Raw genomic sequence first — 10,073 nt, 5'->3', positions numbered from 1 at the left:
CCCTTGCAGGCAGACAGGGCTTAAACTACACCCCATTGAAGCTACTTCTCCTCCCGGCTCAGTAGCCAGTACTGGACACTAATGGCACATTTCCACTGCAGCGGGGTAGCCCCGTTTAAGCGTCCCTAAGCGTCCTCGCTCAGGCCTCAGGCTGCCTCGCTGGCCGTCTGAGGCCGTGGCGCATTTCCATTACAGTTTAGGACCTGGGGTAGCAACGCAGTGTAGGCGGGGCGATTGGCTTTTTTTTCACATTTCGAGTTGTTCCGTCGAGCTCCCGCTGGATTTTATCATCCCCAATGAGATCTTTCTTTGACGTTGCCATTTTTGTAGCTCCTCCGTTTACAAAAATGCTGTGTATAAAAATGCTGCAAGCTTGCTTCTTGATATATATGCGACGCTAGGGATGATCTCGCGCACGATCTTGTGACGATTCTCTCTGACCAATCAGCAGTCGAGAGTGTTGACGTCACTAGTTCAGCCCTGGCCCTGACCTGATAGAACCACGATTTTATGGGGCCGGAAAAAGAGGGAAAAAGTACCCGCTAGCCGGTGCTACGCTATATGGAAAGGCCACCAAAAACTGGCGTGGCCGCTTGAGGACGAGCAGGTTCATTGCACAGCCCAGGCTCTCGCCTCTTTTCCCTGCGCCTCACCCCTAAAACAGGCGTCAGGGTAGCGCTGGCAAGAGGCAGTTTGCAACAAATTCACGAGATGTTTGTTATGCATTACTGCTTTAGTTCAGGGTTAAGGTGAGTTCCAGGCAGTGTCAGGTGTAACGTGTTACAGTATGGAGTTTCAGTACACGTATTACTTTGCCGTACGAGGTAACGTAACGCATTACTAATGCAGTTCGGTACTACCCGTTACAATGCTCAGTAAGTAACGCAGTTTCAAGCTTCAACACAGTCACGGATGCTGCCCCATCCGTCGGTTTTGGGGGGTTTCTTTCAGGGAGAAAGAGAAGTTCATGTAAGATGATAGAAGACAGTCTAATCACCCAATCAAGTTAAAGTAAACAGATATTGTTTTAAACTGTATTAAAGTAAACATGTATTATTTTAAACTGTATTGAAGTGAACATGTATTATTTGGGACCGTTTTCAAGTAATCCTATATAATTATATATATATATATATTTATATATATAACCTTCTCACTTACACTCACTGACCCAGATACCAGCACACACACATATTATTCAAGGTTCTTTCTGGGGCCAATATAATCTCAGGCACCAATATATCTGTGTACAATGTTTGATTGTCTGGGAAAGAATAGTTTGTGTGAAATATTCCTTGGGAAAGTAAAGGAGTGAATTCAGGTGCAAGATAAAGATTGACTCTGTCCTTGTTTACTTCCGAAGCTCTCACGCTCTGTTCAGAAGTAAAATACTTTTTCCCAGAACTCTGATTCGCTGTATTGGGCCCGACCAGAAGTGAATCCAACCAGTAAGAACACCTAGGGGAGTGAGCAACCGACACAACTCCTCCCCACGGACTCTCTGATTCGCTTAGGAGTGAAATCGACCAATTAGAGATTTGGGGGAGGCGGAACAACCAACACAACTCTGCCCCCAAATATGTCTCTGTATACTGATGTTTATTCATGCACGATGCCCCCTGTTTCTGACTGGCTGGTCCCGATATCTGTATCGCACGGCAGTAGAACTGGGAGTCCAGAGTACTCTGTAACTTGTATTGGTGTTTTTTACCATTAAAATCTGATTATTGTTATAACTTTTATTCCGGTGTTTTGAACTCCTTCTTTTATTAATCTGACCAGGCTCATCTAACGGACGGCGCGGAGCGGAGGTGGGCTTTAAGCCACCACCACTGTGTTTGCTCCTACAATTCTGGTGACCCAGACGTGATGAGTGCTGGTCTCTAGAAGGACCACCGACAGCCAGCGGCCGGAATTCAGTCCAGGGGAGGACACCTCGATACCACTGACAACTAAACCAGGGCGCCTTACATAATACAAAGGTGAGCAGATACCTGTTGATTACCAAAATCTGTGATTGGCTATACTACAACATTTTAGAGTTGTCAGCGGCATTCTCAGTGTTCTTAGTCACGGTAAAAAATACAATACATATTTTAGTTAAGTAAGAAAGTGCTTAGAGTCAGGTAGAGCAGTCCTGTACCTAAGGCACCAAGAGAGTTATAAGTGTTTGTAAGAGTCGGGTAGTGCATTCCCGTACCTTAACTCACTAAAGAAAGTAAAGTGAACCAGCGAGGTCCCCGTGAGGTAGTCTAGTCCTGCACGGCTGACTCGCTGGGGAAATTCTGTAGACTATAGGCTAATAAAAAGCTGAAGTCGATTTATATGTACAATTGTAGTTATATAAGATAAAAGTGAAGCAGCGAAGTATTTGAGCGTAGGGTATCGAGTCCCATACGGCTAAAACTTGCCGGGGAAGTCAAGTGGAGTATCGAGTCTCCATCCATGACTAAACTGAATAACAATTCCGAGGCTCATAGGAACCGAAGTTGTAAACATTCCAAGAGGAGAAACGCGACCTTCAAAAGCCATTTGAAATGACCGGATCTCGCTATCTCTTGTTCTGTTGGGTTAAATCTACAAGGCTAAACGTGACGATAAAGAGATTCTGTAGACTTGGGTTTCGACTCCTTGCTAAAAACCACATTGCGTAAGGGGGTGTTGAAGCGTTTTTGAGAAGTCTCTCCATCTGTTGAAATATACATCGCACTATAAAGGCCGGATAGACTGTACGGGGAATATAACTAGCTGTGAATATATATAATAGAATAAGTGAACATAAATCAACCTTAGTCAGATAAAGAAATACGAAGTAATAAATAGTGAGAAAAGTGAACACAAAATAACCTTAGTTAGAATATATGACAGAGAAGAGTCAGATAAAGAAACGAAGTTGAAGCATAAGCTTGTTGCTCTCAGGAGACCAGTTTTGCATTCTTCCTCAGTGAAGTGAAGCTCATTTCTGGTCAGGTGCTGCCATCTAGGGCTAACAGGGGGTGTAACAACACAAACACAGACTGATGGTAAATTAAGGTTTGGCTTCATATGCTGGACATATGGTATAGTATTTTAGTCAGAACTAGAACCACTGTGTTCGAATTTAGAACTATTACATTTAACACATATTTGTATGTTTAAAGCATTACACAGAAATAATTTTGATCAGAAGTAAAAACGGATTAGTAATTAATCCATAATAATTTAAAGAATCTTTAGAGTGTAAACAGATAGGGGAAAACACAGTTTTACACTCAACCAACTTGCAGGTCTGGATTATGGACAGGGCATTTAGATAATACGAATAAGTGTTCACTATAAAGTGATAATATTAATAATTATAATAGAAAGAAAACATAGGCCTACTCTTGAGTCAATGTGCATTGTTGTGATCTGTTAGTATGCTCTATGCTGGTTTTACTGTTGTTCTAAGTAACAGTGGGATTTAAAATATTGGAGAATATGTGGGGATTTTCTTCTTGTGTGAAATATATGGAGCTTGAAATATGTGAGTATTTAATTTATACGAGAAAATGGTTCACTGAGAGAGTTGTTTTGAGTAAATATGTTACAAATGGTTGAAATAATTCTTTTTAAGGACTTCTGTAATATCATTAGGAGACATTCATTTTGGCATTTAACAACCAAGACAGATAGTATGATTAGAAAAAACAGAGTGGAAAGGGTGGGATTTATTTAACCTCAGTGTGTTAGAACTTCTCAAGGTAATGCGTCCCGGGACCTGGACTCTCTCTCTCTGTCTGTCAGACGGCTAAGACCCCGATCCGTCTGAGCAAACAAAGACCTATCCCAAGTAGGAGACTGCTCCTTCTCAATAGACCAGACAGAGAACCAGCTACCAACAACAACAACAACAAGAACTGCATCCAGAACAATCTCCACCTGTGGCAGCCAGAACCAAAGCTCCATAAAGCAGCAGAGAGACTGTAAAGGAGGAGATGAAATGCAAAGCAGTACAAGAACAGTGGCATGATGGGGGCTGCAGATGTAACTGGGCAGATGGCTGCCTCAAAGAGTTACAGCGAATGGATTCAAGAGCTGATGGACAAAGGGGGAGGAGTCAGAATCAGAGGAGTTGGTCGAGCAGAATGTGAGGAGGCAGGGGTCACGGCTCGAGATAAACCAGAGGAGAGGGGAAGGGAATCAATCGGAATGAGTGAGTTTATACATAAACACACTTATTCAAATAAAAAGAACCAAATTTAAAGAAATTGAATTGACTTGATAAATAAGTGAAGAAAAAGTTGTATTACCCATGAATTAATCAATTGGTAAATTAAGGAAACTAAAGTAAAATGAGGAAATAATCCTAAAACACTGAGGGTACTGTGGGATAAAGGGGGAGACATGATGGAAATATTCACTACACTTTAAGCAGTGGGTGTTTTGGAGTTAGGAGTACAGAGTAGAACAGATTCTTCAATCTTTTCATCATGTGGACAAATTATTCTTATAGAGTTTTTATTCATGTGGGAATTTGGTAGAGATTTAATTTGTTACAGTATTAATCTACAGTTTAAAGGGAGAGTTTTAGTGACCACTCTATAACATCAGACAAATATTTATTTATATAGGTCATGTTGAAGGGAAAGCTAGTTCTAAGCAAAAATAATAGTATTTCAATTTGAGGTATTGGTTTCACCATTGTGGCATATATTACTACAGGAGAACTTTTGATGGGAAATAACTGTTGTTTGTCGTCCAAAATGTAGAGTTTAAAATAAAAATAAAAATAAAAACAACACATTTAATTTTGAAAAAGCAATTTCATTGGAAATAATGTGGGGCCTTCAATCACCCATTGTAATGGTGCATATTATTGACGACCAATAGGGAGAAGGGGTCACTCGACCCACCCTGCAGGGGTTTTTAAAATCTTACTTGCAGCTTCACAGGGAGCGCACGGCACCAGATTATGAGTTTAAAAGACAAGCGTCACCACCTCCTAATGAACATTCATTTAATTAGTAATGACCTGACATTTAGAGATGTTAAAAAGTAAACACATACCTACCATAAGTTATAATTCCTAAATTCAACTACAAACCATTGATGAAATGACTTCTGTTTTTAAATCCTTGATAAAGGAAGGAGTGATTGTTACATATTCGGACACCCAAGGTTCCACGCACTGTTAAAGAGGTTAAACGTTTTTCTTTAAGTGGACCAGATTTGAAGATAAATGAATATGAGTTATGAAATACATGGCAGAGCTTTACAGATCCAATAATGTTTTGACTCAAGAAAATAATTACATGCACAAGTTTCTGAAATAGATCTATTAGACATTTTAATATAGATTAGGTGTTGATAAACAACAGTCAGTAGTAGTACAATAAGGAAGTGACATTTTTGGCTAACACATTTCAGGGAATGTGGGAAACAGCTGTTCCGATGAAAAGTTAGAGATGTCTGGAAAATTATAGTTGTAATCGTGAATTAATAAATGATGGCGCTCCATATATGACAGATTTTTTTAGCCAAGGATACTGGCCTATGCTGAAATATCAAAGTCTTGCAGAGCACGACACATGGCCAAAAACACTGAGACCAAATGACCTTTGACCCTGACCGACAGTGTTACTTGAGAAAAGCACTGTCAATGACTGACTCTGGGGTGTACCTGACCAAACTTGGCATTACAACCTGACAGTGTGAGTGTATGTCTGCATGTGATCAGTGCAACTGCATGATTTAAAACAATGACTAATCAAGCATTTTTTGGACTAACATATTATTCTGGGGCTCTGTGGGAAATGAGAGGTTTCCTAAAATTCCACAAAATTGTAAAACCGCACATGTGACCCGTTTCTAATCTACTTGATGATATTTCACTCCCACAGGCAGTGGCGGTTTGCAAAATGTGAAGCTCAAACAAAAAAATGAAGATTCTGTTTCTTTTAGGACTGAAAGATGGAGAGAAACACTTCTTTTCACTGGAGTGTTTACTGTGGAAAATGATGGATGTACATTGTGAATAGTGTTTGGTATTTTCTTATAATCAATTATTACCAGAAGATTTTCTTCCCTTACAGGATTTTGTTACACATGAGTTCATGTGTAAAAAGGGGGAGTGTGTGTATAATGTATGTATTATATCAACATGGCTGTCAAATTCACAATCTACATTTTTTATTTAGGGACTGAAAGAAACCTGCCGCCCCAACTTGGATGTTCAATCTGACCATTGATTGACAGTTTTAGAATTAACCTGCTCCATGTCTATAAGATACTGTTTGATGAATGTTGACATGTTTCTAAATATTGATTGAATTATAACAGGGATATAACGAAGATGCAGACTCAGTGATCAAGTTCTTAGTCACGCATTACATTCCACTACATGGGTTTCCTAGGAAAGTGAGGTCAGACAATGGCAACCATTTCAAGAACCATGACCTACGCACAGTAGAACAGTCCAAGTTTCGGAGCCGTCTATCACCCCCAATCTCAGGGAAAGGTAGAAAGGATGAACCAGAACATCAAACAGAAACTCAGCAAAGCATGTGAGGAGACAGGCAGGAAATGGTTAGACGCCTTGCCTCTGGCCCTTATGTCAATCAGGAGCTCTATTAACCGAGGGACAGGTTCTCCCCATTTGAGCTGACACATGGCCACCAATTCCCGGGCCCAGGAGCCCTGAGCGTAGGAAAGGAAGTAGAGGTGATGTGTTCAAAACCATACTACCGGCAACTTAAGGGCTTGGTATCAGACTTCTCCACACAGGTTACTGACGCCAAAGGGGGACCCGAGAAGCACGAGGCCAACACAGCAGAGTTCGTCTGGCTGAAAGTCATCAGGCCTAAGTGGCTCAACCCCAGGTTTTCCGGCCCCTACCGAGTGACCCAGAGGACCTCCCATGCCGTCCGCCTAGAAGGAAAGGGGGACAACTGGTACCACTGGAGCCAGTGTGCGGTCGGGAAAACACCTGCGAGGACCCTAGACGACATCAGGACAGACCTGGCCCTCGTCAAGGAAATCGACCCAGAAGGCGCCATCAGCGGGCCGGAGGAGGAGGATCGGGAGGACATCTCTCCAGCAGCAGACCCAGAAGGCGCCATCAGCGGGCCGGAGGAGGAGGATCGGGAAGACATCTCTCCAGCATCGACCCGGAAGTCGCCATCAGCGGGCCGGAGGAGGAGGATCCGGAAGACATCTCTCTAGCAGGCAGCCCAGAAGCCGCTGTCAGCGGGCTGGGGGGACAAAGACACGGCAAGCCAAGACGGCACAGGGGACTCCACTTTCCGCTGAAACAGGTTGATATAGCCGGTGTGGAACTTTGTTTAATAACCCATTATTTGAGGGACTTTGTTTAATAACCCATTTTTTTAACAAGGACGAATTTTTTTTTTAACATATTTTGGTCTCCCTCCACTGTCATAAGAAGTTGTTATGGTGGACTGTTCCTAAAGGTTTAAAGTGCTCTAAATCCCAGCTTCTGATGGATTTATATAAATGTTGGGGGACAGACACAGTAGAAAAGAATGACAGTGGTTATGTTTCAAATGCTGTGTATCTCTTGAGGTGAGATCAAAAGGGGGATTAAAGTAAACAGATATTGTTCTAAACTGTATTAAAGTAAACATGTATTATTTTAAACTGTATTGAAGTGAACATGTATTATTTGGGACTGTTTTCAAGTAATCCTATATATATATAACCTTCTCACTTACACTCACTGACCCAGATACCAGCACACACACATTATTTTCAAGGTTCTTTCTGGGGCCAATATAATCTCAGGCACCAATATATCTGTGTACAATGTTTGATTGTCTGGGAAAGAATAGTTTGTGTGAAATATTCCTTGGGAAAGTAAAGGAGTGAATTCAGGTGCAAGATAAAGATTGACTCTGTCCTTGTTTACTTCCGAAGCTCTCACGCTCTGTTCAGAAGTAAAATACTTTTTCCCAGAACTCTGATTCGCTGTATTGGGCCCGACCAGAAGTGAATCCAACCAGTAAGAACACCTAGGGGAGTGAGCAACCAGCACAACTCCTCCCCACAGACTCTCTGATTCGCTTAGGAGTGAAATCGACCAATTAGAGATTTGGGGGAGGCGGAGCAATCGACACAACTCTGCCACCAAATATGTCTATGTATACTGATGTTTATTCATGCACGATGCCCCCTGTTTCTGACTGGTTGGTCCCGATATCTGTATCGCACGGCAGTAAAACTGGGAGTCCAGAGTACTCTGTATCTTGTATTGGTGTTTTTTACCATTAAAATCTGATTATTGTTATAACTTTTATTCCGGTGTTTTGAACTCCTTTTTTTATTAATCTGACCAGGCTCATCTAACGGACGGCACGGAGCGGAGGTGGGCTTTAAGCCACCACCACTGTGTTCCTACAAAGCACATCAGCATCTACGTCTCACGTGGTGTAAATAAACTGCTAATTAAGCTAGTCCTATATCATGGCTCATGTTTCAGCATTTACCTAAGCATACATCATTTTATGCTGCACATATTGCATTTCATTTAATTTTGGTTTCATGCTCACATGGCTTACGATAAGCCAGGTTATGATATTCATGCATCACTGTACTCATGCTAACAGCTGCATTACATTGTCTACATCTCCCTCTTCGCCCGGACATCGGCTCGCGCCGGCAATCCAAGATCTCTCCAGTTTACCTATGGTAAACATGCATATAACTGTGGTGGTGTCTTAATAGCATTTCAGGGCTTCGTTCAGGATAGGTGCAGCAACCTTGCCGCCAATCAAGGTATTTCTTCCTCATCCCTACAACAACTTGGACGGTGGTCATCGTCTGCCATCACATCCTACATTCGCCCGGACATCAGCGCCGTGCGGCCATCCGAAGATCTCTCTAACCTGGCATTTATGCATTTTAGTGGTAGTGTTCATTGTGTTAATGTTTAACCCTACATCGCAGGTTATCGACCATCGTGTCGGCAATGTTTAGTGGTAGTGTTCACGTAAGCCCGGCGCTGATTCCGGCCGTCGACCTCCGGGTCAGCATCTTATGATGTACAGTAAGCCCGGCAGTGATTCCGGCCGTTTGTTTAGTGGTAGTGTTCACGTAAGCCCGGCGCTGATTCCGGCCGTCGACCTTCGGGTCAGCATCTTATGATGTACAGTAAGCCCGGCACTGATTCCGGCCGTCGGCTCTCGGGTCAAGCATCTTATGATGCACAGTAAGTCCGGCAGTGATTCCGGCCGTTGTTTAGTGGTAGTGTTCTCGTAAGTCCGGCGCTGATTCCGGCCGTCGACTCTCGGGTCAAGCATCTTATGATGTACAGTAAGCCCGGCAGTGATTCCGGCCGATTGTTTAATCCACATGTTAATCTCTCATTTCATCCACAGATCACGGCAGTCAGCCCACAAGGTAAGAAACTCATTACAGCTCAGTATGTCATACTTCACTTCTTTGGGGGTTTCTTCGGAGCGGTTATTCCCCTCCTGAATGATAATCCTGCAAACCGGGTCCTAATCGCCAAACACCATTCCATTCTCCTGTCTCAATTCTGGCAATCATTATTTCATTCATATGACGTGTCCCAGTAATAAATATGTATTTCATACATCAACGTCTCTCCTGATTGAAATGAAGCTTAGCGCAAGTTCAAGCAGGAAGACCAAGCTCTTCATTCATATTACACGTCACTTCTTTACCCTCTCCTCCCTCATTAAGTGATCGGGGGCGTCACTCCCCAGCTAACCAATCACTCCTCTCTTCATTCTCACAAGCCTATCTTTGCACCCGCTAATCCCTTTATATCTGCTCTTCCCTCTTGTCAGCTGTCATTTCAGGTGACAATACGCAACCCTCCTCCACCCTTTCGCCTCCCGTCTCCTACAGGACCAAGCTAATCCTTCTCCCTTCAGACCGGTCCCACCTACTTATCACCACCACCAGTGTCTAGACCCCGGGGGGTTTCTTCGGAGCGGTTCTTCCCCTCCTGAATGATAATCCTGCAAACCGGGGCCTAATCGCCAAACACCATTCCATTCTCCTGTCTCAATTCTGGCAATCATTATTTCATTCATATGACGTGTCCCAGTAATAATTTCATACATCAACGT

The sequence above is a fragment of the Gymnodraco acuticeps genome, unplaced genomic scaffold, assembly GCF_902827175.1.
Source record: "Gymnodraco acuticeps unplaced genomic scaffold, fGymAcu1.1, whole genome shotgun sequence".
NCBI lineage: Eukaryota > Metazoa > Chordata > Actinopteri > Perciformes > Bathydraconidae > Gymnodraco > Gymnodraco acuticeps.
Note: the sequence above shows the minus strand (reverse complement) of the source record.